The following is a 26,287-nucleotide window of genomic DNA, read 5'->3' as shown; positions in this document are numbered from 1 at the left end:
GTCAGGAAGAGGGTTCTTGCCGAACATGGGCTCTGCCAGCTTTTTGACCTCTGGTTCCCGAGCCTGCAGGATAAGGGAGAAATGTTTGGTGTTGAAGTCATCCATCTACAGAATTTTTTAGTGGTAGCCCAAACTAAGACGGATCGCATATCAAATAAATGTAACTTCCAGGATCCAAACCCAGGTTCACGTATTCCAGAGCAGGTGCTATTTCTGCTGCTCCACCCCTTGGTCTAGGGCCTCAGGCCTGTGGGGTTTGGGCACCCAGGGCCCCTGAGGGACAGCCAGGTCCTCCGGCACTCCCTTTTCAGTGATGTTGCTCAGGGTCCTACAGAGGGGCAGTTGAGACCCAACCCTCCCTCCATTAAAAATAACTCTGGTTGCGGGCCTGGTGAAAGTGCTATTATCAGGCATGGAATTGCAGGTGGGGGGAGAGAGAGTTTGGGGTCCTGGGCCTGAGGAAGTCCTTTACCTCTCTCAGAGGTCTCAGGGTATGGGAGGCTTCCCTTAAATGGGCAGCCCTTGGAGTTAGGGGTTGCCAGATCTAGCAATAAAAGAACCAGGTTGTCCAGTTAACAACAAAACTTCTTAGTACAAGTACATCCTTTTTTGTATCAGTATGTACTTAAAAAGTATTCATTGTTCCTCTGAAATTCAAGGTTAACTCCAGGCTTCTATATTTTATCTGGCAAAAGTAACTGGAGGCAGATGGGCTGGGCTTAACTGCCAGGTCTGCTACTACCTAGCTGTCTGAGTTTGGGTGAGTTAGTAACCGCCCAATGCCTCCATAGCCTCATCTGTAAGGGATTGCTAGATATTTAAATGATGTGATAAAGACTGCAAAGCACTTTGCACAGTGCAGAACACATGGAGCAGCCAATAAATGTGAACTGTTTTCACTTTTTTTCTTCTTTCTCTTGTGGATTCCTCCCAGACAATCCTCTTGCTTCTTAACTTTTCCTGGTATGTGACCCCCAGGTGATAGACTGAAGGGGGTGCCTGTTCTGTAGAGTGGAGAAGGAGGACGAAGAGGAAGGGGAGGAAAAAGGGGAGCAAGAGGAAGAAGAGAGGTGGGAGGAGGAAGAGGGAGAGGCTCATATCTTTTTTTTCCTACTATATACTTATCACTGTTAAGCATTTTCCTAATTCATTGCGCCATCACAGTCCAACAAGACATTCAACAAGAATAATAATTCATCTACAGATGAGGAAATGGAGGTTTGGGATGGCAAAATGCATTTGCCACAGGTCCCTCTGCTAACCCTGGATCCAGGGTAATCTCTCACCTGGGCCTATTTGGCCCTTCCCCCATCTTTTTCATCTCCCCAGTTTCTAGCTTGCTGAAAGGAACCGTTTGTGCAGGTTTGGGGAAATTGCATGGGGAACTGAGCAGCTTGAGAGAGGAAGCCAGGGCCCTTGTAGCTGGTGGACTCCCCAGATCCAGCAGGAGTACCATCCCTGTGCCTCCCTCCCTCTGCATCCTTCCAAACCCAGCCTATCCTGATAGCTGTATCCTGCAGAAAAATGCACTTCTCTCCGATATGCCCAGTTGCACTTCCACTATGCATGCTAATCAGCGGCTAGCACTTGCCAGCAATTTGCTTCAGTTCTGAGGTTCGCTCTGGGCTTATTTATTTTTTATATTTATACCTTGTGTGCAGAGATGGCTGACTTGGAGTGGGAGCAGGGTCTGGGTAAGAGGCCCAACAGAATTGAGAGGAGTAAAGGAGCCAAAGCTAGAAGCCAGGAGGGAACACAGGGGTCCCCTTTGCTACCCCTCGGCATCCTCACAGGACTGCAGTTAAAAGGGTAACACCAAACCCTTCTAGAGTATTCCTGGCCATATTGGGAGCTGGGCCTAGCAGGGATTCCTTTGAAAGTCCATGTTGAAGAGAGGAGGAAATCAAGGTTCTGAGGGTAATGTGATACATTGAGTCTTCTGGCCCAAATCTTTTAACTGTAGACAAAAAAAGATTGAGACTTCATCTTGCCTTCTTGCTCCACAGATTGAGGAGACACTTAGGTCTAGAGGGGGAAGGCACCTGGCCAAGGTCACATGACGAATTTGAGATAGAACCAGGACCCTGTCACCATGCCTGCTGATTGTCAGCTCTGACCTCCTGAGATTGCATGCCCAAAGAGGCTGGCTAGGAGGTTTTCCCTCACCCACCATGTCTCCCAAGGCAAGGTACCATAAAACACCTGCAAGCTCCTTCCAGAACGTTCTCCACGAGTTCTGGGGAACTGACTACTTGCATTTTTCCAAGTGCTTTCTAACTGACCTCACCCTGTTCCTTCCACTTCTCACTTTAATGCAGACAGCTCCTCCAGCTATGCTATCACACCGGCATAATAAGTGCTCAGTAAACAATAGTCCTAGGAAGGTACAAATGAATAAGACAACTTGGCAACATCTTGTAAAGGTAGAAGTGAGGACACACCCTCAGACCCATTAAGATCCCAGAGAAACAGGGCCTCCCCTGGTGGCGCAGGTGGTTGAGTGCAGTGCTGTGAAGATATCCACAGCCTCTGCAGCACCAGTTCGATGCCGGCTGGCTAGGGTCCCACATGGTGTGGCAGACCTCTCCTGTCTCACCTGCTGCTCCCCTTTGGCAGTGTATTTCGTCAGTCTGCCTGTTCTGTTCCCCACTCTGTCTCTGGTGAATCCTCTCACCCTCCCGCGCATCTGGCCTATACCCCGGTTCTTGTATAAATAAATAAATAAATCTAAAAAAAATACCCCAGATAAATGGTCAACATGTGTCCACTAGGAAACAGGCACAAAGGTATCCATAAAATCACTCTCCTTTGTAGTAAAATGTGCAAAGCTACCTAAATGTTCACCATCCGGAGAATGGACAATAAGCAAGCTGCGGTGTGCTTATACAATGGAATGTCATGTAGCAGTGAGAATGAATGAATTACAGCTACATGTGTTAACATGGACACATCTCATGCATCATGTGGAGTGATAAAGTGAGTCACTAAGTGTACACAGAATATCCTTAATGCAAAGCTTTCAACACATCAAAATCAGGAGAGTGGCTTCCCTCAGGAGAGGGAAAACAGGGAATAGCATCACAGAGTGTATGTGGAGGGTTCCCGCTCTATTTGCGATGTTTTATTTCTGAAGCTGAAGAATGGGTAACAGGTTGTTGTAATCCTCTTGAAAGCTGGATCTCAACTCTTTCATTACTAAAACAAATGGAAAAAAAAATGGATTAATGGATGAATGAATGAGTGCATGCTGCTTCTCCTCAGGGAGAGGGCTGATTTTTTCTGCATTTCCTTTGGGGGTGTGTGTGTGTGTCTTTATAGCTGGGCCCAATGTGAGCTTTGGAACCCAGCAAACTAGGGTTACACTCATGCCTCTGCCCCTTGATGACTTGTGTCCTCGGCCCCCATGACCTCCTCGCCCTCCCCACTTCAGGAAGCTCTCCACGAGCATCTACTAATATGGACTATCTTGGAGTTTATCTAGCCCAACTTCCCATTTCACAGACGCCAAAAGAGAGACCCCAGTGAGGGAAGCTCAGTCCCTGCCATGTGAGTTAAGAAGGAATTTGTTTCTTACTGCACTGAACAAACAAGGCCAGGGAAGGAGGTGGCTGAGACCGTGATCGGGTCTTCAAGACTGAGGTGTAGCAGGCAGAGTGGGGCTGAGCTGGGCTGCAAAACTAAGGGTTCAAGTCTTGCCTGAAGGGTCAGGCCTTACTTGGAACCTCTGTTAGGTAGGGAACTGTTCCTACTGGTCCCCTGGCCCAGAGCTCCAGGATTCATGTCAAGAGTGACCCACCTGTGTGTCGGGATGGGGAGCGGGGAGGAATGGTTTCATGAGGACAAATATAGATCCAATCAGGTTTTCTGATAATCAAAGGCAATAGGGCAAAGCACAGGCTGCCGTGAGAGAGCAGGATGCCACGTGTCTAGATATGCCTACCCTGGGATTCAGTGAGAGTGTGATTGTTAGAGTTTGTTGAAAAGTCTACGTGGGCAGAATTAAAGCTAATGATTCAGAAGGAAATTATCTGGATGAAAAGAAAACAAGGAGTCAAGGTTCATCCCAGAATAGGTTGGGAAAGAAGGCAGTGGCGAGTGGCATCCTGCTAGACACTGATCCAGAGCTCTTTGCTCCTCCCACTCACCAAGCTCTGATGGGTCTAGTACCACCCCATTTTCCAGATGAGGAAACTGAAGGTCAGAGAGACCCAAGGAAACAAAGATGCATTCCAGAGCCTGGGCTCTTTGTGCCCCACTGTGATTTCATAACGCCTTGGCCTTCTTTCCTCTCTGCCTGGCCCTGGTGGAACAATGGTGGTCTGTCCAAGGAGTTACTACCAAGAGAGGGGGCCAGAGAGGCCACGGTGGAGGCTCTCCAGCTCAGTCGCCTGCTGGCCTCTGTTGTTCTTGGGCCCCAGCCGGTCCCGCTCCTTGGATTGGTGGTGGGGCCTTGGAGTCGGCGTCTGCTGCAGGCCCAGGTCTCCTGCAGAGAACCCCTTCAAGGGCAGCCCTTGTCCCTGCTCTAATTACACAAACAATTTTTCTCGGCTTCTCCAAATAAACAGTGCACAGTCTGCAGGCCATGGCATGCTGGGAAATCTGAAATGAGAAGCCGCTGCTAATGGGCTCCTTAGCTGCAGGGCTGAACAGATTGCTTAAAAGGTCGGGCCTGCTACCTTCCTGACCAGCCTCTTCCACAGCAGACTGTGTACTCCACACCACCGGTCTCTGGGCCTCCACTCCTACTAATGCCCACCTGCCTATAGCCCCTAAGTGACAGAATAAGCCAGGTTGCATGAGAGTCACATATCTGAGGCCTGTAGACAGGGCTCCTGTGGACAGGGTTTTAAGGGAGGATTCATGTATATAAGGATCACACGCGTATGCAAAAGGAGTGTGCAAATGGAGTGTGCCAGGAGGGCTATGCCTGTGTACAAGTAGGGTATAATGTTGTGGGGTATCTTGAATGATGGAGAACTGAACATGGTGGGCTGTGAGCAGGGGGATGGAGAACCCTTCTATGAAGATCCCCATTCCAGCTCTGCACTGCTTAGTAGGCACACCCATGGAACACCCCAACATGCCCACTGGGATGAAAGTTTCTGCTCAGCTGAGGTCAAGTAGCCTGCCCAAGATGACACGGCTCAAATTGGAATGCAGCTTCCTGACTTCCTGTGTGATTTACCCGACATCCCTGGCTACCCTGAAATGTTTCCAGAAGGGCTTGTGATCCAAGACTGTCAGCTTTCTGTGTCACAGTTTCTATCAAATAACCAAGCTTAAACACATTTCTCTCACTTACATGCTGTATAGTCTCAGGCAAGTTATTTAACCTCTCCGGGCCTTGTTTTCCTCCTTTGTAAAATGGGACTTTTACTTGTACCATCTTCCTCTGGTCAGGAAGAGATTTACAGGCCTCACGCATGTGAAACCTAAAACAATATGTGGCACACACTAAGCACTCAGAGCTGATGGGCTGCTAGTATTATTATTACTCTCTCTTATTTGGCCTAGCACAATTCTTGTGGACTATTGAAATGCAATATGAGATTTTTGAGGTGCTGTATAAACTCTCCTACATGTTACTACTGAGCACAGACAATGGGTTTAGTTGTTCCTTTCCAGGTGACACTGGCCCTTTAACAGGGTCCACTACTCAGTGATTCCTGAATCCTCAAGAGTCCATCCCTATCTGTTGTGTGACAGTGGCGGGCCAGGAGTCAGAGTGCATTTGCTGGTCCTTCTGAGCCCCTGAAGCTTGGCTGTCTGTGATGCCCCAGATGTCGACATTGCTGAGCCCCCATTCATGGCTCCTCCTGTTTGGTCCCAGATCGTAGTATCTCCTGTCCTTAGCTCATGCCTTGGGTAGCCCAGCTCTGCACCCCCAGCACACCCCCAGCACACCATCAGCTCTGACACCCAGCCCCCCACCAACATTTAGCCCTCACTATTATCATCAGAAAAATTCTCCCTTCAGGCTAAAGGAGACTATTTGAGGAGAGGTTTATTTAAATCCATTCAGATGGTTTTGAGTTACCAGAGGGAACTGAAGAGGGAGAGAATGGAAGGGGAGAGAGGCGACAGAGTTAGTGAGAGCCGGCTTGAGAGTGTGTGCAGAGGGAAAAAAAAAAGAAAAGGAAAGGAAATAAGAGAGCCTGAGAGAGAATGAGAATTTATTTTCTGCTTTTCCCCTACAAACACTGGGAGACAGAAAATTGCCAGTGACCGGGCCATACAAGTTTTTAATGTTCTTTGTGAGCAGAGAGGACCACAAGAACTATAGGAATATGCAGCAGGGAGGCTGCCCTGGAGACCTTGGGTCCTGGCCAAGTTCTGCCTCTAATTCATTGTGTGACCTTGGGCCAGTTTCTTCCCCCTCAGGGGAACCTTAGCTTTCCCATATACCCGGTCAGGAGGTGGCTGGGGCTGGGGAGGGGTGAACTGACTTACTGAGTGCCCATGAGGCAAGTACTATTATTATCCCCATTTTAAGGATTAGGAAATTGAGGACTGGAAAAGTAAGCTGGTCAAGTTCACACAGCTGAATTTGTGGGGCCAGAATCTGAACCAAAGGCAGTCTGACTTCAGTCTACAAGCTGAGGGCCTATACCATCTCCCTCTCTGCTAGAATGATTTTTAAGGATCCTTCTTGTTATGTTATAGGGCAGGGTGAGGGGGACCCCAGGACCTCTAAACCTGCATGCTCTGAGTAGGTTCTCCCATCCATCACATCAAGACAAAACATACTGTAGTGCATAAGACCTTCAATGGAAAGGAACTTTAATACAATTAGTATATGACAGAGAGAAAAGAAAGTGAAAGAATATAGTTTCCAAATGAAGCATCCAAAGTTACCCATCCCCTCATGGGCAAATGCCCAGCCAAACAGGATTGGCCTAAAGCAGGACCACTGAGGCTCGAAAGCCTGCCACAATTTTAAGATATCTTCTGGTGGGGGACCCATAGGGAAGAGGGCAGATGGGGCCAGGGAAGTCTGGAAGGAAAAGAGCAAAATCAAAACCCAAGTCAAGATAAAGGCTGCCATTGTCAGCCTTCCCACGGATCTCTCACCCACATCTCTGTCTCCTATGTTCCCCAAATCCCTGGTACAAGTCCAAGGCTGAGAAGCAAATGCAGATTCTTCACATGTCTCTCTGCTCCATGTGCCCCCTCCAGGACTTCTTCATCTCTTCCCTTCCTTCCAACAGTCTCCTCTAGCTTCTCCTCCCTGCTCAGCTCCACCGTTCCTTAGGGTGGGGCAGGGGACCAGGAATCTCCTTATCCCTGGAAATTACCACATTACAGCTATATGACCCTGGATCAATCACTTCCTCTCTCTTGACCTCAGTTTTACCTACGTGTAATCTCTGCTTCATGAACCTCCTCGCCTCACAGGGCTGTGGGGAAGAGCCTGTGCTGGAAAAGATACTTGGCCAGCCCCTAACCAAACATCAGACCTTGAGATTTGGTGAGCGCTACCTCTGTGCTAAACCTCAGATAACCAAGGCAGAAAGAAAGTCAGGAACTACCCCAAAGTTGCTGTTGGAAAGGACCAGAAAAGGGGCCCAGGCTCCCAGTCTCTACCCTTGAGTTCCTGCAACCGAAGCACTGGGCAGTTGGGGGCGATGTTGCTCAGTCCCGTCTGTACGTTAGAATCACCTGGGGAGCTTTTAAAAACTTGGCCCTGGCCCCACCCCAAAACAATTAAACCAGAATCTCTGGGGATTGACATTGGTATTTTGTAAATCTCCCTAAGTGAATCTAATATGCAGCCAGGGTGGCCTAGGGAACCAGGATGAAAGTATTATAATGAAGGAGCAGGAGACCAAGTCCAGGCTGGGGTCAGGGCAAGGGGGAGGGGACAGACTGAATAGGCTCTGGAGGCTTGGCATCCCATAATATCTCAGAGTTGGAGGGGAGCTCTTGAAACCAAACAGCCCGTTTTATAAGGGGGAGCCTGAAGCCCACAAGGAGCAAGCTCTATCCTAAGGGAACAGGGGACACATCTGGAGTTTTACTTTTTCCCTTACAGGACACTTTCCGCTGCCCTGGGCAGGTGGGATCCACCCTTTTCAGACCCCCTTGCTCCCATTTTGTAGATGAGGAAGCCAAGGCTCAGAGCTGCTAGCTTCATTAACATTCTCGCCTCAGATTTTGTACATGAAGAAACCGAGACTCAGGAGTGAGTGCCTAGTCCTAGTCTCTCTGGCCATTGGCCAGACTGGGTCTTAGGTTGCCTGGAGGAGGCACTTCACAGGATGAGTGGAGAACAGCAATTGGGGAAAAGTGTGGAGCAGAGGGCTTCCCTAGGGTCCTAGCTTTATCTTCCCTACCCTCGCCTTCTGGCTGTCTGGCCCCACCTGCAGAAGCCCCCCTCTCAGAGGGCTCCAGGCCTGGCGCTGTGGTAAGGAAGGCTTTCGGCCTGGAGCCCCTTCCCCTCCCACTCCGGGCTCCTAGGGTCTGGAATTCTTTTAATAGGAGACAAAGCCTCTAATTCTTAAAGATCAGATGAAAGGCTCCAAATGCAAATGTATGAGCAGGGAAGCCGCTGGTGAGAATAGGCAGCCTTCAAAGTGTAAATGACTAAACGCCTCAGCCGGTTGGAGAGGGGGGAGAGCAGTTGCCTCCCCCCACCCCCCCGCCCGGAGGCCAGTCCTCCAGGCTCCCTCAATTGCTTCAGTTCAATAATTGATGGTTCCACAGCCTCTCAGCCCTGGAGCCCCTGGCGTGAAAAGAGTCCCACAGACCTGTGCTGGCAGCTAGGCTCAGCCACATGACCTGGGGCAATTCACTTGGTTTTTCTCAGTGCCTCAGTTTCTTCATCTGTGAAATGGATTAAAACATACTCCATGGCACCGTGGTGACATGGGAAAGAAATAAATGATTCTGAACTGCCTGGTACAGAGCAGGTGCTGAGGCAAGTGAATTACCTTGTTTCCTTCAAGATGCCCATCTTGCTGTCTTCCTGCTCAGGCAGGCTCAATACTAACTTTCCTAACTTTTTTTTTAAAGATTTATTCATTTATGCATACAAGAACTGGAGTACAGGTCAGAGGTGTGTGGGGGTGAGAGGATTCACCAGAGACACAGCAGGGAAAAGAACAGGCAGACTGACTGAAATACACTGCTGAAGAGAGCAGCAGGCAAAGCAGGAGAGGTCGGCTGCACTGTGTGGGTAGCTCCCTAGCCCGGGATCAAACTCATACTGTAGTGGCTACTTGTGTATAGCTTCATAGTGCTGTGACTGAATCCCTTGCACCACCAGGTAGGCCCCTCCTAACTTTTCTATTCAAATCTCCATGAACCACCAACTCCTTGCCATTACTGACACCAAAGGACTCCTTAGCTCCCTTCCCTGGAAAATGAGAGAAATGTCAACTGATTGGCAGGGCTTGGGTCTGTCTTTCCTTATACAGCCCAGAGTGCCCATTCCCTGGCCTCCCTGACTGGTGGGCTTTGGGCCTGGGGAGACATCACACAGGCAAGGTGTTTAGGAGGAGGGACCTGGTCTAGTAAAGGCATAGTGACAAAAGTGAAGTTTGGGTGGACAGAGGTGGGTAGGTGTGATTGGTGGGAGGTGGAGTACTGTGAGGACAGTGTAGAGGACAGCGTAGGGAGCCTGGCTTTATTCCAAGGGCAGAAGCCAGTGGTGGGCATTGAGTAGGGGTGTGCCCTGATCTGATTTACACTTTTGCACACACACCCCCTCCCCCGCTGCCGAGCGGAAAACTAATCGTTAAGCCGGAAGTAGAAGTGAGGGCCAGGGAGGAGCTATTGCTCTGGGCAGGCAAGAGGTGATGCCATTGTACACCTGGCTGGGAGCTGCAGAAGGCGAGACAGAAGGCCTTGCCTGATGATACCAGAATTAGGAGCTTCTGGAAGGAATTGAAGGGGTGAACAGGGATCCAGGTTTCAGTGTAAGCTATGCTCAACGCTATTCTCTGTGTTCTAGAGGTGCCTCACATTGACTCCCCCAGGGTGGTATTGGCAAGAAGAGGAGGCAGCAATTTTCTCTCAGACCCGATAACCAAGGCCTACAGCCTCCACCCTATTCACCAGGTCTGCCTTCCTAGCAATGGACTGATGCCAGAGAAGGTGTTTATTTTCAGGCTCCCTCTGCTCTCCCTTCCCAGGCAGGCTGCTGGGTGTTGCTCTTTTCTTCCAGCTCTCCCTCAGAAGTCTCACCTCCAAGCAAGTTGCCTTGTTTGGAGCATGAAGTTCAGTGTGATTTTAGGTAAATTACTACCCCTCTCTGGTCCTCCCTTTTTCCTTTTCTATAAGACTGGCATGATAAAAGGGAATGGCAGCCTACAGGTACTTTAGGACAGAGATGCTATGTAGAGACATGGTACTGTTTTGGAGGGGTAAGACAGGAGGAAGGACCTGTGTTGATATTCTGGGGTTCCCTTGTCCGAAGCCTGGTATCCCTGTTGCCACAGGAAAACAGATTTTGTTTTGGTATTAAGTCCTAGTCATTTGGGGTGAGGGTCAAAGTTAGTTACCTACATGCCAGGGCTGGCTGCCACAAACCCCACCTGGGTTCAGGGTAGATTCTGCAGTGAAGTTTGATCCTGGGCAATTTGGAATGCAGCTCCAGCCTCGTATGATGGCTATTCCCTAGCTCCAGAGGTACTTGGGGCTGAGACAAAGGTCTTTCCTTGTCCAGATCTGGTTTTCCACCTGGGAAGTGGGAGACGGTGCCTGATAGGCAAGGTTAACTGAGAAAGTAGATCAAAGGGAAGGAGAGAAGAGCCAGGTTTGGGCCAACAGGTTTGTGTGGCATCTGGGTGGAGAGCTGGGGAAAGAGCTGAGGGTAGAATTGCAGTGAAGAGACTGCAGGTGTGTTAGGTGGAGCTCAGGAAGGCCATCAAGGTAGGTTCCGAAAATTGAGCAGAGGCTAAGCTGTGGACCTAGAGGCCAGGGAACTCACAGTTCTGGGAACAGAGCTGAGGGTGCACCGCTTTGCCTTGGGACCAAAGTAAGCACCAACATGACCCCAGAGGGTCTGTCCTGGAGTGAAGGAAGTGGCTAGAGTGCAACAGGAAAGCATTACTTCAACAATTGTAGAGACACAGGCAGCCTGGTAGCTGGCGTAATCTGGACAGTTGGCCCTGCCAAAGGGGTACTATCGGATGTCCGAGGAATGGAGGAAGAATAGCCTAAAACCCTAGGGAGGACAGTGACAGGAGGGTCTTTAGAAGTAGGAATGATGGATGTTTCAGGAGAGATGTCTTGGGGGCTGTCACTTAACCTCTCTGGACCTCCATCTCCTCATAGAGGCTGTTGCAAAGATCAGGCCTGGTCCTGTCTGGCTCAGAGCCAAGGCATGAAGCAGGTACCAATATGTAGGGTCTCCCCTGAAGGGTCCCTCCCAGGTCCAGGCAGCTGCAGGCAGCTTGCTTGATGCTTCCATTTGGTCGCTGGGTGGCTGTTTGGATCCCTTTTATGTGTTTTACTTCTTTTCCTGTTGTCAATCAAAATCCCTGCCGAAGTCCTTATAGTAGGACTGGCTAAGAATGTGAATGCTTGGCAGGCTCAGCCTGGGAGGGTTCAAGCTGCCGCTCATTCGTCCTATGAGCCACATATGCCAGGCGGGGGTGGGGGTGGCAGGGGAGCCCACATCTGCTCCCCATATTGCCCATCTCGGCCCCTGCTGCTGCCCAGGAAGAAGAGGTGGCCCAGCTGGGGGAAACGAAGGAGAGAAGGAGTATAAGTGACTCTAAGTGAGCAGGAAGGGCCCAGACCTAGGGTACTGGTGCTAGGGTGGGATTCCAGTGTGGGATTCCAGGTTGTGACAACAAAGCAAAGCTCCTTATCAAAAATACCTTTCTGGAAGCCAGACCAAGGGAAGGCGAAGGGAAGGGAAAGAAGGCCTGAAACCAAAAAAATGCTGATGGGAAATACTTAGAGAACCCACAGGCCCAACAGAAAAAGACACGTGAGATGAACAGGGTGGAGGGCTAGAAACAAGGGCTAGAAACAAGAGAAAGCCCCAGAATGGAAGCAGTACAAAAACCAAGGAAAAGCTGTTCAGGGTTTAGAGACTCCAGTTTTGCTTTTTGTGCTCTTGTGTCTTGGCGGGCTGGGCTGCCCCATAAACCTTGGGATTAGCAGCTCTGCTGTCCTGGGCTGGCCCAGAGCTAATGGAAGCCACCTGGCTGGCCACAGGCCCCATCCTCGGCCCAACAGGGTCCCTCAAAAATGACTTTATTTGCAAATTTCTGGCTGGGGAGCAACACTGAGACCAGGGGCCAACACAGTACACCCCATCCTCCATGAAACCAAGTAATACCTCCCACAGCCACACCATCCCCACAACAGAGTACCCACATCAGGATTTTAGCTCTGGGTGAATAGTTCAGAAGAACAGAGGGTTCCCCATGGAGAGCCCTATGGTGGGGATCCTTTGGAGGGCATTCTGGAGTCCAGGGGCAGATCACCTCTCTGGGACCCAAAGCCAAGGCTGCAGCAATACTGACAGGCAGGAGATGTGATCACCCCCACACCCAAACAGCTTAAGGGAGGCACAGGGAGAGGAAGAATGCTGTTCAGGATCACACATCAAGTCAGATGCAGGAGACCGGACATTGGGGAGGAGAAATGAGTGCTCAGGCTTGTCTCGGGAAAGGGAGAAGGAGAGGATGAGCTGGCTGGAGGGGGTGTGTATGTGTGGTGGGATACTGGGGGCTCAGGAAGCCCCTGCCCTCCAGAAGCCAAGAGAAAAGAGATGAAGACCCTGGCAGGAGCTGGTGGAAAGTAGTGGGTGCTGAGACTGGGAAGAGGGCATTAAGGGGACAATTGCTATTTACCTGACCCTAGGGGTCAGGTGGAAGCTGCTGTGCACCAGGGAGGCTGGATCCCAGTTAGCCACAGGCTCCTTGTCCTATGGGAAAGAAACTTCCTGAGAAAGAGGACGGTTTTGGTGTGCACATACACACTCACACACACTCACACATTCACTTGCATATTGAAACAGGAAGAGCTACACCAGATTCTAGACTGATTTGGCTCAACACAGGAAAATGTTCTCTAAGAACGCAGAAATGGACCTGCAAGAAGCGAGGAAGCCCTTGACATAGATGGAGGCACTGTGCAGACCCTTGATGGATAAGGAAGTGAGGTGAAGGGACTGTCAAAGGTCAAGGGCACTCGAGCTACTCACCCTATGGAGCATTTTCCAAGTGCCAGACAAGTGTCATATAGTTGTCAGGCTTGTCCCCTTTTGGTCTCACACAAATGATATGAGGTCCGAATTGTAGTAAGCCCTGTCTTGATTGACAAGGAAATTGAGTCTTAGAGAAATAAAGGGACTCCCAGCGAAGAAGTAGAATTTCTGGGTTTGCCAGAGACCAAGTTCAGGGACTCAGTCCTAGTGGGGACTGGGACCCCTGTGGTGGCCCAAAGAAGGAGGCAGTATGGACAGACAGGGGTTGGGTGGCACCTTGATCAGTGCTGCATTCTCTCTGGGGCCCTCATCCCTGGCCCATTGGGGAAGAGAACCTGGGGGCCGGCTTCCCTGCAGTCCTTTCCTGGAGGCCGGACTCCCAGCTGGCCAGGGCTGCCACCACACTGTGAGGAGGGGTGGATGTCATTTTATCTCTGACAGAATCAAGTTCTCTGATCTCACCCACAGCATTGCTACATATGGGCTCACGGGGAGGTGCAGAGACACTGTAGCTAGGCCCAGCCATCCACTTCCAGCTCTCCTGAGCAGCAAAGAACAAGTCCCTTCCCTGCTTTGGGCCTCAGTGTGCTCATCTGCACCCTAAGGGGCACACCTGAGTTGCCCAAGGGCTCTGCCAGCTGTCTAGTAGAAGGCCATGATGTGAGAGAGCTCAGAGTTGCAGACGGGCCTCCCCAAGCCCTGATGGAGCATCCCACATCTCACTGCGTAGTATGTACTCACGGGCGGCAAGGCCGGTGGGAGAGGACTTAGCCGGAGAGGACGGGTGGACTCGTACTCATTACTTGAAGGATTGAGGCTGTGTGGAGCACCTACACTATGCCAAGCACTCCACTGCTCCACTGGGTGCCGGGGATGCAACAGAGAGCCCCTCACCTCCAGGAGCCTTACGTTCCTGCCCCTGCCGCACCAGCTCCCTTACCTCATGGCCGGGCGCGGCCAGTCCTCTTATCTACTGTAGTCCCTTCTTAGTTTCCAAATGTCCTCATCAGGGTTGGTAGGGGAGTTCAAGAGGGAATTTGCAATGCTCAGATCCCCACCCACAGTCCCATGAACAGTGGGCCTTGGGGAAGGAAGATAGCAGAGATAAGGATAGGAGAGTGGGGAGGTTGAGAGAAAAGAGGCAAGACAAAACCCAAGAGAGGGGGAGGAGGGAGAGGAGAGTGACAGCAACAGTGGGAGCTGCACAGGCATAGTGCCCATCACTCCATTGCCCCTGCGTCATAGGGAGGAGCAGTTGCCAGGCAGAAACACCTATGGTCACAGGCTTCAATCAGGGGGAGGCTGGCCTAGTGCCAGGACTGACTCTTACCTTGCCAACAAAAAGCTGTAGGGTGACAGCAGATCCCTGGGGAAGACAGGAGCACAGAGTGAGGACCAGGAGCAGGGAAAGGGCTTTTGGACAGATGCCACTCATTATTTTCATGCCTGGAATTCCGATGCGGATGGATTTGAAGTGTCTGAGATGAGATGAAAAAAGAGCCCTAGGTATGGAATCAGGCAGATGACCTGGGTTCAAGGAGCCACATGAGAAACCTGACTGAACCTTAGTTTCTTCAAATGTAAAATAGAGATAATGCCATTACCCAACGTGGAACTGAAATGATTCAACCGAAGCAGTAGTGCTTTACAAATGCGAGGCACTGGTTGATCCTTTCCAAAGGGCAAGGGCAGCACAGGGACATGGGGTCAGACTTCAGAAGGGACTTGATGGTCTGGGGAAGGCTGGGTTGGAGAGGAGAATTCTGTGAGCTGAAGACTGAAAAGGGAAGCTTGTGGTGTGGGAGGGCCAGTGTGGGCAGTGAGGTGAGGAAAGCCTGTGTTGTAACCACCCCTGACTGTCCAGGACACCCGGTTCTGCAGCCAGAACATCTGGGTCCTGCCCGCACATCTCTCTGGACCCCCTCCAGTGTCCTGGTGCTGACAAGAGCATGCACTTTTGAATCAGAAAGCCCAGGGCTCCAATCTTGGTTCAGTTCCTCTTCAGCTCTGTGGCCTTGGACAAGTCAGTTATCCTCAGAGCTGTCAGTTTCTTCATCTGTAAAATGGGCTCATAAAGTCTAGCTCATTGAGTTTGCAGGGCTCCTGGCAGATGTTGAACATGTGAGTTTTTAGGTTGCCCATCTTGTTAATTAAGCAGGCCTCAACTTCCCCACTGTCATCGAATGGGAGTTGGATGAAATGATCTCTCAGGTCCCATTCAGCACTGACATGCAGAAGCAGATCACGAGGGCCTTGTGCTTTATGATTGTGTCCAGTGATTCAGTTACCAGCAGGAACTTGATTGTATAGGTACTCTATAGGTGCTGGAGGATGGGAAAGAGGGCCGTTATTACAGGAGTAACAGAAAAGAGGACCCCGGCGCCCTAGAGAAGGCCCAAAGGAGAGAGCTGTTGACCTTGCCCAGCCATCACTGCTGGAAACCCCACTGTTAGGTGAGGTTGGAGGCTTACCTGGGGCTGGGCCTGGGGACATCCACTCCAGCAATCCAGAGCACAGAGTCCCCTCTCCAGCCCATGTGTTCCCCTTCTTTCAGGAAGGGAAAAGACTTAAGGGATTTAGACCTCATGGAGAAAAAAGAGAACTAGAACCCAAGTCCACATCTGGCCTGACAATATGTCTAACCCTAAGCTCTGCCCACTGAAGCTTGGGGAGCCAGGAAGCCTGGGGCAAGAGAGCAGCTGGTTGTTCCCTCCAAGCTGCCTTTCTGGTGACATCACTGACAACACAGGCGCCCATGTGGGGCAGAGATGACCACCCCCATTTGGATCCATCCAAAGGGAGGACAGAGAAAGAACAGGGGAAGGGGGGTTCTGCAGAAGCTGCAGTTCCTGCTTTGACTCAGCTGAGAACCCCTTTGGGCATCATTCTCTGTTCTCACCATCTATATGATGCCCCCTGCCCGCTCCACCATGCAGAGCAACACTGTGTGTGATTAAGGCGCCTCCACAGGGAAAGGTGAGCAGCAGGCATATATGCCACCCCTTGCACTTGACACCATCATGCACCTTGATCTTCCCAGCACTGGTGTCTCTGAGTCTGCTTCTGAGGGGCCATCACTGGACAGCCCCTAGTGCCCCTCCTGCCATTCAGAGGCACTTCCAGCAGAGACTAGCAAGAGCTGCACTGGCAAGGCCCCACACCTTTACCTACAGGGAAAGTGATGGGCTCAGGGCCACCCTGTGAGACAGGAACAGTGGCAGGACTTGCCCGTGGGTCTCCTCCCTCCTGATCTAGGCAGGGCCCTTCCATGAGGCAGGCATCTCAGTGCCTCTCAACGGGAGCAGGGAAGGACATGGGTCTTCAGAGATAAAGAAGAATTGGCCCTTTGCATCAGATAAGGGGTAGGTGGGAGTTTTCTTAGTCCTTGAACTTAAGGGCCTTGTCCCTATCCCAGGAGCCTCAGAACCCTTAAGACTATAATTGCCAGATAAACTACAGGATGCCCAGTCAAATTGGAACTTGACATAAACAGCAAATATCTTAGTACAAGTATGCTCCAAATCTTGCATGGGACATACTTGTACTGAAAGAAAATTTGTTGTTGGTCTGAAACTAAAAGTTTATTGGGTATCCTGTTTTTTATTTGCTAAATTTGGCAGCCCTACTCCTGCCAGTCTGCCTCAAGGAACAGGAGGAGATGGCTGCCTTCAGGGCTCTGGCCCATGGGGCAGGGACTTCCTACTCTCAAATCCCCAGGCCTCAGCTGAGCCACTAGAGCAGCTTGCTGGCTGAGAAAACATGTTTAATTTGGTCGCTCATTAATTTGCACAGCCCTCTCCCTATGTTCTCCTGGGCCTGGCATTGCTCTAATGAGTTGAGGCTGGTAATGAACAGGAATCCCTTCGTGTGGAACGGCACAGACCTGTGAGCACTGAGTGGGCCCTCTGCTGGCACTTCATCTGACCCACCTCACAATGAGGTAGATGTCATTGAGGGCCTCTGAAGAGAGACCCTTCCTCTCAGATAAGCCTCGGTGTCTAAAGGGTGATGGATTTAGCAAGCATGGAGAGGCATGGAGTCTGGCAGAACAGAGAGCAGGCTGCTCACTCAGGTAGGAGAATGGGTGGCAAAGTCCCAATATGGGACCTTGGAAATGGAGTAAGAAGATTCCAGCATACAAAGGCAACAGAAGGCTGAGTCCAGGGCCTGGAGAAAACTCAAGGCCACATTCCCCACAGTGAACACTTAACTCTGGGATCTTCTGTGGAAAAAATCCTTTGTGGTCAAATTTGTTTGGAAAACACATTAGGCTGATGATGCAAAGAATCATATATACCCTCAGTAATTTGCTTGTATGTGAACTTATTGAAGGCTCTGAGAAGTCCTGCAGTAAAGGAAACAACCCCCAAATTATTCACATCGGTTTCACTTGCATTTCCCATATTTATTTGATAGGGAATCTTTTTTTTTTTTTTTTAAACCAGAATGCCTTTTGCCCTTCCCAGTCACTCATGCTCTCTGGGACACACTTTGATATAAGATGTTCTGTGGGCCTGCCTCTGGTCCTGGAGGCCATGCCTGGGGATTCCATCACCCTGACCTAGTTCCTATGGCTCAGCGGGGTCCCGTGTCACCTCCCTTCTTTCATCTCACATGAAACATTTCCCTCAGGCTCTATTTTTACCCATGACAATGCATATCTATGTGTGCATATTCCCACATATATCTGTCCCTGGGTATGTGTGAGCACACTGGCGATAGCCCTGACAAGCCAAGGCTGATGCAGAGAGCCCAAGAATGTCAGTTGGAGGGAGAATGAGAGAGAGAGATTTTGACTAATTCATTATTTTCTTTCCCAGTCTCCTTCCTTGGGTAACTTGAACTTCTTCCGCCATTCCAGCCACCAGGAGACATTCTAGAAGTCAGTTAGTGACAAAGTCCATGCTACTCACACCATCTGTCTGAATTCCTGGGCCGGTTCCCTTTAGGGTTGTGAAGAAAAGACTCCAGAGCACAGAGGAAAAGTGGCAGAGAGAAGCAGAGGCTGCATTCTGGGCCTGGTGGGGCCAGTTTAAACATATTCTACTTCAAGCAATTTGCAGAGATTTTAAAAACAGCAGTAAAGCCTCTATCAGGAGCCCAGGTCAGGACAGATATCATTTCCATGAGGGCAGGAAATGTGTCTGTTATTATCCCTGTGTTTCTGGTGCTTAACACAATGTCTGACATATAATCCGCCGGTGTGTCTACACACATGCATACATGCATGTAACAAGTGTTCACTGAGCACTTACTATGTGCCAGGCATTCTCCTAACAACTTTAAATGGGATAACTTACTGAACCCTCACAAGTACCCTCTGAGGTGAGTAGTATTATTATACCCATTTTATGGATGTAGACACTGAGTCACCAAGGGACAAGTAACTCACCTCAGGTCACCTGGACAATACAAAGTACAGTCAGATTCAACATAGGCAGTCTGACTCCAGAGCTCACTCTCTAAACCACTACTCCCTACTTGGCGGTTCTATGGATAATTGTTGGGCTGATGGATTAATGCATGCATGCATGCATGCATGCATGAATAAATGAAATAGCCATGATGGTGGCCCACAACCTTCTGGCAGCCACGTGCTAAGCATCCAGCCTTGCCAGGGCCTTCCTCCAGAAGCAGCATAACAGGGAGCATGCCCTCCTTGCTGTCCCCCAATATCACCTCTTTCCTGTCCTCTTCCCTCTGAGCCTTTGCCATATTTTCTTGTCACCCCCCTACTCCAGAGCTCCTTCCAGCCTCCCTCAGCCCACTAGCTCCTTGTCCCTCCTGCTTGCCCAAGTCGCTGTCTCCTCTCCCTTGTGTGCATGCATGCTTGTGTGCTTGCATGAGCACCACAAACCCCACAAGCTGTAAAAACAAAACAAGGAGCCACCTTACCCACGTGCTGTGCCTTTGATGTCCCCTTTCTGGCAGCTGTGGGGTGCTGAGCCACCTTCCACAGGCTTGAGTCCCAGAGGGTGGGTGCTGGTAGAGCAGCGTCCACACACAAAGGCCCAGCCAAGAAGAACATGGGTCACCAGAAACCCAGCAAGCAGAAGGCTGGGTGGGAGAACCAGACTGCTGCCTGGCACCTGGGGCATTCTCGGATCCTCAGGACCTAGGGCTCCTTCAACAGCCTCCAGTCCAGGGTGTGTGCAGGGACTAGCTGCTAAAAGCATTCATGAATAATAACCACAACCAGGCCTCTTGTGGGACCAGGCCTCACGTGAGTCCAGCAATCTGGCACACCGCGACACTTTTGTACCCATTTCCCTAATTGATTTGCATTTTTGGCATAGTTGGTAAAAGCTCCGACTTTGGATTCAGCTGCTGCTTCCGAGCTGGGGACATAGGGAAAATCACTTCAACCTACAGAGCCCGTGTCTGCACGTTTAATTGAGGACAACCAGAATCCTAGCTCATAGGGATGCCAGGAGAAGAAATGGACAAAGCAGTGTCTGGCACTCAGAGTGACAGTTGATATTCATTTATTGAGTTTGTATCATAGGCCAGAAAACACACTAAGTTATTTTCTTCACACAGTCTTTTCAAGAATTCTGTGAAGTGCAAGAGGACACAGAGACTTATGAGATGCATGTGACCTCATCATGGAAGAAGAGGTAAGATTGGGATTTGAAAGCAGGTCTGTCACCAATGCCTATGCTCCTTGGGAGAACTAAAACACTGAAGGTGGCACTTGTCTGGGTTTGAAACCAGGCCAGCTCAACTGCAAACCTAGTGCCCTTTCCATGGCCCCTCTAGAGTGGCTTCTGTTGCCTGGCTGAATGAGACCCATCCAGGCCTCTCCCAGCCCCTCTGGCTCCCTAAGCAGATTTCCTGTCCTTTGCTGTCCCCACCCAAATGGTGTGGATGGGAGGATGCTCTTCAGAGAAGGTGAAGACAGGGGAAGTCTGAAGGTGGACTCTGAGCAGAGGGACCTGGACTCATGTGTCCCTGGAATCTGAGTAGCCAGGCCAGCAGGTGACAGGTATACAACTGCCTGCCTGCAGATACTGGTTATGTCTGGTCCAAGTCGCCACCAACCAGCCTTATATGCACCAGAGGTGCTTTTCCCATGACATGTGTTAGCACCTGACCCTGAGGAGGTGGGCCCCTAATCACCATTCCCTGCTTAAGGACAAGGTGTTCTTGGCTGGTCCCTCACAAGTTTGGGGGAGCTGCTCTAATAGGAGAAGGTTATGGTGACCAGAGGAAGAGGAAGAAGAGAAAGTGCACTTGCGTTGACTCCTAAGCCCTTGCTCCTGTAACCCTGACTCCTCCTCCTCGCAACACTTGGTACATACCAGCCCTGCCCATTGCCAGCAGCACCCCTGGGTTTCCACAAAGGCTGAGATCAGAAGCCCCTGTGGGCTGCCCCTTGGGCTCCTTCCACAAGGGATAACATACAGACCAGCTGGGCTGCCATTCTCAGGCCTCTGGGAACAGACCTTCTCAAAGGAAGAGGAAACAGAGTGAGCCCCGGCCATACACTGGGACTGGTCATGTGGTTCAACCCCCACAACCCAGCAAGGCTGTCATTATTTTTTTTAAAGATTTATTTATTCATTTTATACAAGAACTGGGGTACAGGTCAGAAGCGCGGGAGGGTGAGAGAATTCACCAGAGACAGAGCGGGGAGCAGAGCAGGTAGACGGACCAAAGACACTGCTGAGGGGAGCAGCGAGCGAGGCAGGAGAGGTCTGCTGCGCCATGTGGGGTTATCCCTGGCTGGAGGGGAATCGAACCGGCGCTGCAGAGGCTGTGGATGGCTTCGCAGCGCGGTGCTCAACCGTTGCACCACCGGGGAGGCCCAAGGCCGCCATTATTGTCAACATTTCACAGAGAAAACAGCTGAGGTCTGGTGAGCCAAGCGACTTGCTGAGGGCCCCCTGGATTTAGGACTGGCTTCCAAGCCAACAGGCACAGTCCCATAGAATATTGATTCTTGGCGGGATGAGGAGTGTGGCCAACTTCAGCTCTGTGGTGCTTGAGGAATGAGGCATTCGGGACTTGAGGATCCACCTGAGAGCTGAGGTTTTATTCCTGTGAGTGCACACTCACAAAAAAAACAGATTACTGGGCCTCCCCGGTGGCGCAGCGGTTGAGCGCTGGGTTGCGAAGCTGCCTGCGGCCTCTGCAGTGCCGGTTCGATCCCCGGCTGCTCCCCGGCCACTGGAGGAGTATCCCACATGGTGCGCAGACCTCTCCTGCCGCCCGCTGCTCCCCTCAGCAGTGTATTTCGTCAGTCTGACTGCTCTGCTCTCCCCTCTGGCTCTGGTGAATTCTCTCACCCTCCCGTGCTTCTGACTGTGCTCAGTGCTTGTATAAATAAATAAAAAATAAATCTTTAAAAAAAAAATTAAAAAAAAAAACCAGATTACTCATTTTCAGTAGAAGGTTCTGGAAACATTCTTGGTCCTCTCTGCCTCCTTCCACAGAGCATGCTGGAGCTCTTTCTGAAGCTTTGGGGACATAATCACGAGCCCCCCCCCCCCATTATTATTAGCACCATGCCATGGCGATCTCCTTTGCTCCCTTGCTTGCAAGAAATGCCCAGAGCTTGTTTGAGTTCTTTGAGCTTTTGTACCTGGTTGGGGTTGTTTTGGGTTTTACTAGTTTTGCTGCCTACTCCCCTGCTGTTAAGTCATCAGCTCTCACTTCTTGACACTTTTAGTGTGCTTGCTTCCAGCAGCCCCTCTGCCCTCCTTTTGATTTACTGCTTCTAATTTGCTGTGGACTTGGGAACCAGATAACCAAGCTTGTTAGAGTAAACAGGAGGGGAAAGTAGAGAGGCTCCTCCTGCAGCTATTGACCTAAGCTGGGGCACAGGTATCCAAGAACCAAGGGGGTGGCCCACAGCACTCAGCTCTGGGCACTCAGCTCCATTCCAACTGTCAGAAGGCTCCTTATTATAATTTTCAACGGGGGTGACCTCTGCACCAGGGAGAGTCTGAGGCCAGTCCTTGTAGCCCTAAACTGACCAGTGCCTTACCCTTTCCCTGAGCACACAATTGAGGAGTGACACACCTATGGTGAGAGGATTGCTGAAGCTGACTGAGCAGCAGCGGGGGATGTAATGGACAACCACCCTTGTCTGGAGGCAGAGGACTCAGCAAGAAGGCCTCTGGAGGCCTCCAGTATCTCTCCCTTTCTGGGCCTGTCTTTCAGAGGTGCTGCAGAGAATTCTGGACTGAGGAGGCTCCTTCTCTCAGTCTTATCCCTTGTTCAGCCAGGGAGACGGGAGTACTCATTCCAGTGTCCATCACAGGATGGGGGCCCATTGAAGGTGTCAGTCAGGTAGGCTGGTCCCCCTTCTGTATACATTTGGGTCTAGTCCTTCATGCTATGATGGTTGCCCCCCATGACACACACACACACACACACACACACACACACACTGATGCACTGACAGGAAACAGGGCCTCACTGGTCCTCGCTGGCCACCTCAGCAGCCCAATGACATGCCTCTTCCCTAGCTTGGAAGAGGGAGTTGTCACTGAGAGGGAAGCACCGAGGCAGATTTGGACTCAGATGGAGTTTGAAGCTCCCCAAAGTCATTTTTCAACCTGAAAACTGAATCAAGCTGATCTGGAATTGGGGCTGGAAGATAAATGTAGACCCCATGGTGTCATTTTATGGTCAATTTTCAGAATGTAACTGCACTTTAAGCACTAACACTGAGTAGCAGGAAAAAACTTCTTAACCGTAAGATCTATTAAGAGTGCAGAGCTGGCTCCCAGGGGCGAGGTGGGAATGCAGAGACGTGAATCACTGGAAACAGGTCTATCCCAGGCACTAGGGAATAGTCCAGCCCAAGCTGGGCTGTGGGAGTGAGGGCAAGAGGGCACCTGCAGGTCCCCAGGTCCTTATGGTGGTGACCTTCAGTCTCCTTTCTCAGGGACCTGGAGTCCTACCTGAGTTCCAAACCCTTCCCCCTCCCGGGCTGATCACTCCAAGGAGGAGCTGGGGAACTGGGAAAGGCCAACAGTCAGCTAAGGGGAGTCAGCTGGCCACTGAGCTGCGTGGGACCAATGATTCTGTGCCCTAGTTGCCTTGTTCCATGTCAATTGCCAAGTTAAGCAAGCTTTTCAACCCCAGTCCCCAAGAGGCCAGGCAGGTTGGGTCTAGGTTATTTGCTGTTAAACAAGGTGAAGCATAGTCAGTGTCCGGAGCTTGGGGGAGGGGTCAGAAGATACAGAGACAGATGATGGCAGCTGGAAGGCAGGCTGGGGGACCCAGTGGTCTATAAGCTTCCTTCCAATTAGAAAACCTCTCTGGCTCCAAGGGATGCAGGAGTGAGGAGGTAAACTGATAGCCAGACAGCAACTCTAGCAAGCCAAAGGTGAGGCTGCTCAGCGCAACTCCCAAGGCTGTAGTCCTGCATGGAGCACTCAGTCTGATGAGCTTCAGGGCCAGGGCTGGCGATGAAGGATCTGAGCTGAGCCACAATTGACTATGTGAACTTAGGCAGTTCTCTTCCCCTCTCTGAATTAAAGTGTATACCCATTTGCATCATGATCAGGAGGGCAAGGAGGGCACAGAGTAGAATGTGAACCTCATTTTAGCCTTAGAATAAAGGTCTTGCCAGTTAGAATAGTTCAGAATTCCCTGGGATGGCAAGCTGGGATAGGAGTCTCTGGGGATTAAAAATAGAAAGAAAAAGGCACACTCCCTAAGGAAAGTGCTTTTTTACAAATATCAACTCATTTAAACCACACAACAACTCTACAAGGTGAGTCCTATTTTACAGATGAGGTCACTGAGGTGCAGAATGGTCAGCAGACACATTCAAGCCCAAACTGACTCTGAAAACAAAACCTTCTTTTTGGTTTTTGGTGCCTTTCTCCAGGCGGGTGACCCTGGCTCCACCACCCCGGCCAGGGCTCTGTTCTCTCTCCTTCATGACTTTCTTGTGCTGGGTGAAGTCTCTGCTGCCTGATCCAGCAGGCCTCCTGGAGGTGCCCTTCACCTCCCTATGTTCCCTCCCTCCCCTCCTCTCTAAAGGAGCTGAGCCAGGCTCAGGTTTCTCCATTTCCAGGCTAAGACTCCTGCCTTGGGCTGGGCTCACTGGTGAGATTTAGCTGATCTTGCGTTTTCCACACACCCTGGGCCGTGGGCTCTGAATGGACACAAAAGGAGTGCTGTACACCCGCCATAGCGGGGCAGGGGGGAGGCTGAGGACAGGCTGCCTTTGCCCTGGGGTCCTCACGGGAGAGAATCACCCCAGTCCCACTGAGCAGGCCTCACTTTGACCCCCACAGAACTCTCTGTGCATGTCTTGCCAGGGGTATTTCTGCGGGCACTAAAGGAGCCAAAACCTCCCAATGGAGCATTAACTCTCTCTCATCTTGGACTAGTTTCTCTTTCAAGTGCTTTCTTTAGCAATCATAGTTTCAGAGGGTTACAGTCAGAGAGGCCCTTAGAAGTCATTGACGTTCAGTCCTTTTGGTTCCAGAAAGAATACCTAAGGTCCTGAGAGGGCAAGGATATGCTCAGAATTGCACAGCAAGACAGCCATGGAGGCAAGTCAGGACCTAAGGTTCCTGACTCTTCCAGGGGACTGTCTTTTCCAGCTTAGCTCCCTGCTGGGCCTCAGGGTCAGCACCTATCTCTCACCAGGCAGAAGATCACCCCCTAACACTCACCAATACCACCACATAACGTCTTAGAGAAGCATGCCCTTGAGAGTGAAGTGGGAGGCACCCAGAGACCCAGATGAAAGGCAAAGGCCAGCAGAGTAGAACCTGAAACTGTGTCAGTAGAGGTGGGGGGACAGTCTAAAGCATAACTATGTCCTACTTTTTTCCTGTCTTGGAACCTCACGCCCACCCCTGTGACCTACACTTGAAGGGATAGGAGAGGCTGAGGGGAAACCAGGCTTACGGTTTTGCTCTTTACTGATGCTTGAAGGTCTATAGCAGAGTCACTGGCCACTCCTTGGTTTCTCCTGGGAACCTGTCCCTTCAGCAACGCTGCACCGCTCGCACCCGATTTTCCAGACATTTGCCCCTGCTGCCGAGACGAGCTGAATTCCTTGGCCACAAGAGGGTGCAGGCGCTCCATGACGTCCTTGAGTTGGGAGGAGCGCTTTATCCCAGCGGGGGGGGGGGGGGGGGGGGGGGAGGCAGCCGGAGTTTGTATTCGGCTCCCCAACTCCTGGCACCCTCCCATTTCCTCTTGGAAGCCTCCTTAATCCTCTTATGCCGAGGGTCACATCCCCAGGCCCGAGGATGAGGTGTTTCATTTTCAATTCGCCCCCACTGCCCCAGGGGGAGCTCCATGAAACTTGGGAGGGGAGATCCCAGGGCCACAACCCTCTTTCTGCCCCTCTGCTGACCCAGTCTCCAGCTGCTCTCTTCGGCTTGGGCTTGTCTCTTTATGGGGGGTGTCTCTTTCCTACCTGCCTGCCCTCCATTCTCCTCCTGGCTCTGCTTCTCCCTTCCCGTCAGAGCCCTTGTTCCAGTCTCTTGGGTCTTCCCTCTCCTTTCTCCCTTATCAGCTTTCACCCCTTCTCCTCCCCCTCTTTCTCCTGGCTTCCCCTCTCCTCTCTTCCTTCTCCTCTGCTTCCTCTCTTCTCTCCCTTCTGCCCTTGCTCTGCAGTGGCCTGTCAGGCTGGCCAAGTGGCAAGTTGGCATCCAGTGGGCAAGGCCAGTGCCCTGCCCTTGCGGGCAGAGACAGGGAATCAGGTGGGGAAGTCGGAGCTGCAGGAATAAGGAGTGGAGGAGGCTCTGGGTCAGACACTCTCTTCAGTTCTCATAAGCAAGAACAGCCTGGGGTCCTGGGGTTGAGGATTGGGGGCCTGGTCTCAGCTCTAGCCCTGACTGCTGTGTGGCCTTCCTGTCCTCTTCTCTCTCTCCCTGGGCTTCAGTTGCCCCTGAAGACAATGGAGGGCTAGCTACAGCTCTTGTTATATTGTCTTATTTCTCAGCAGTGACTGTCAATCCCAGGAGAGCCAAGTGCTGCTTTTCCCAGATTTGCCCTCTGTTCTCAACATCCCTCTTTAGAATGCCGGGGACCCTTGGTGAGACAGACAGGGGCTGTTGCCCAGGAGAGGGACTGGGGCTGGGTGCAGCATGTATCAGCATGTGGGGAGTCTGATTGGCATCCTTGTTCACTGCCTTGGGC

The 26,287-nt window shown here is 51.1% G+C and overlaps 1 long non-coding RNA gene across 1 annotated transcript; it reads right to left on the bottom strand.

Moving 5' to 3' along the window:
* Window positions 1-25,178, bottom strand: LOC129145877 (uncharacterized). Its single transcript, XR_008552007.1, has 3 exons — window positions 25,046-25,178; window positions 14,496-15,489; window positions 1-63 (listed from the first exon to the last, which is right to left on the bottom strand). It is a non-coding gene; the product is annotated as an uncharacterized LOC129145877 (long non-coding RNA).
* Window positions 25,179-26,287: the final 1,109 nt, after the last annotated feature.

The sequence above is a fragment of the Talpa occidentalis genome, unplaced genomic scaffold (genome assembly GCF_014898055.3).
Source record: "Talpa occidentalis isolate TD23 unplaced genomic scaffold, MPIMG_talOcc4v2.1 talOcc4.15, whole genome shotgun sequence".
NCBI lineage: Eukaryota > Metazoa > Chordata > Mammalia > Eulipotyphla > Talpidae > Talpa > Talpa occidentalis.
Note: the sequence above shows the minus strand (reverse complement) of the source record. Positions and strands in the feature narration are given on the sequence as shown.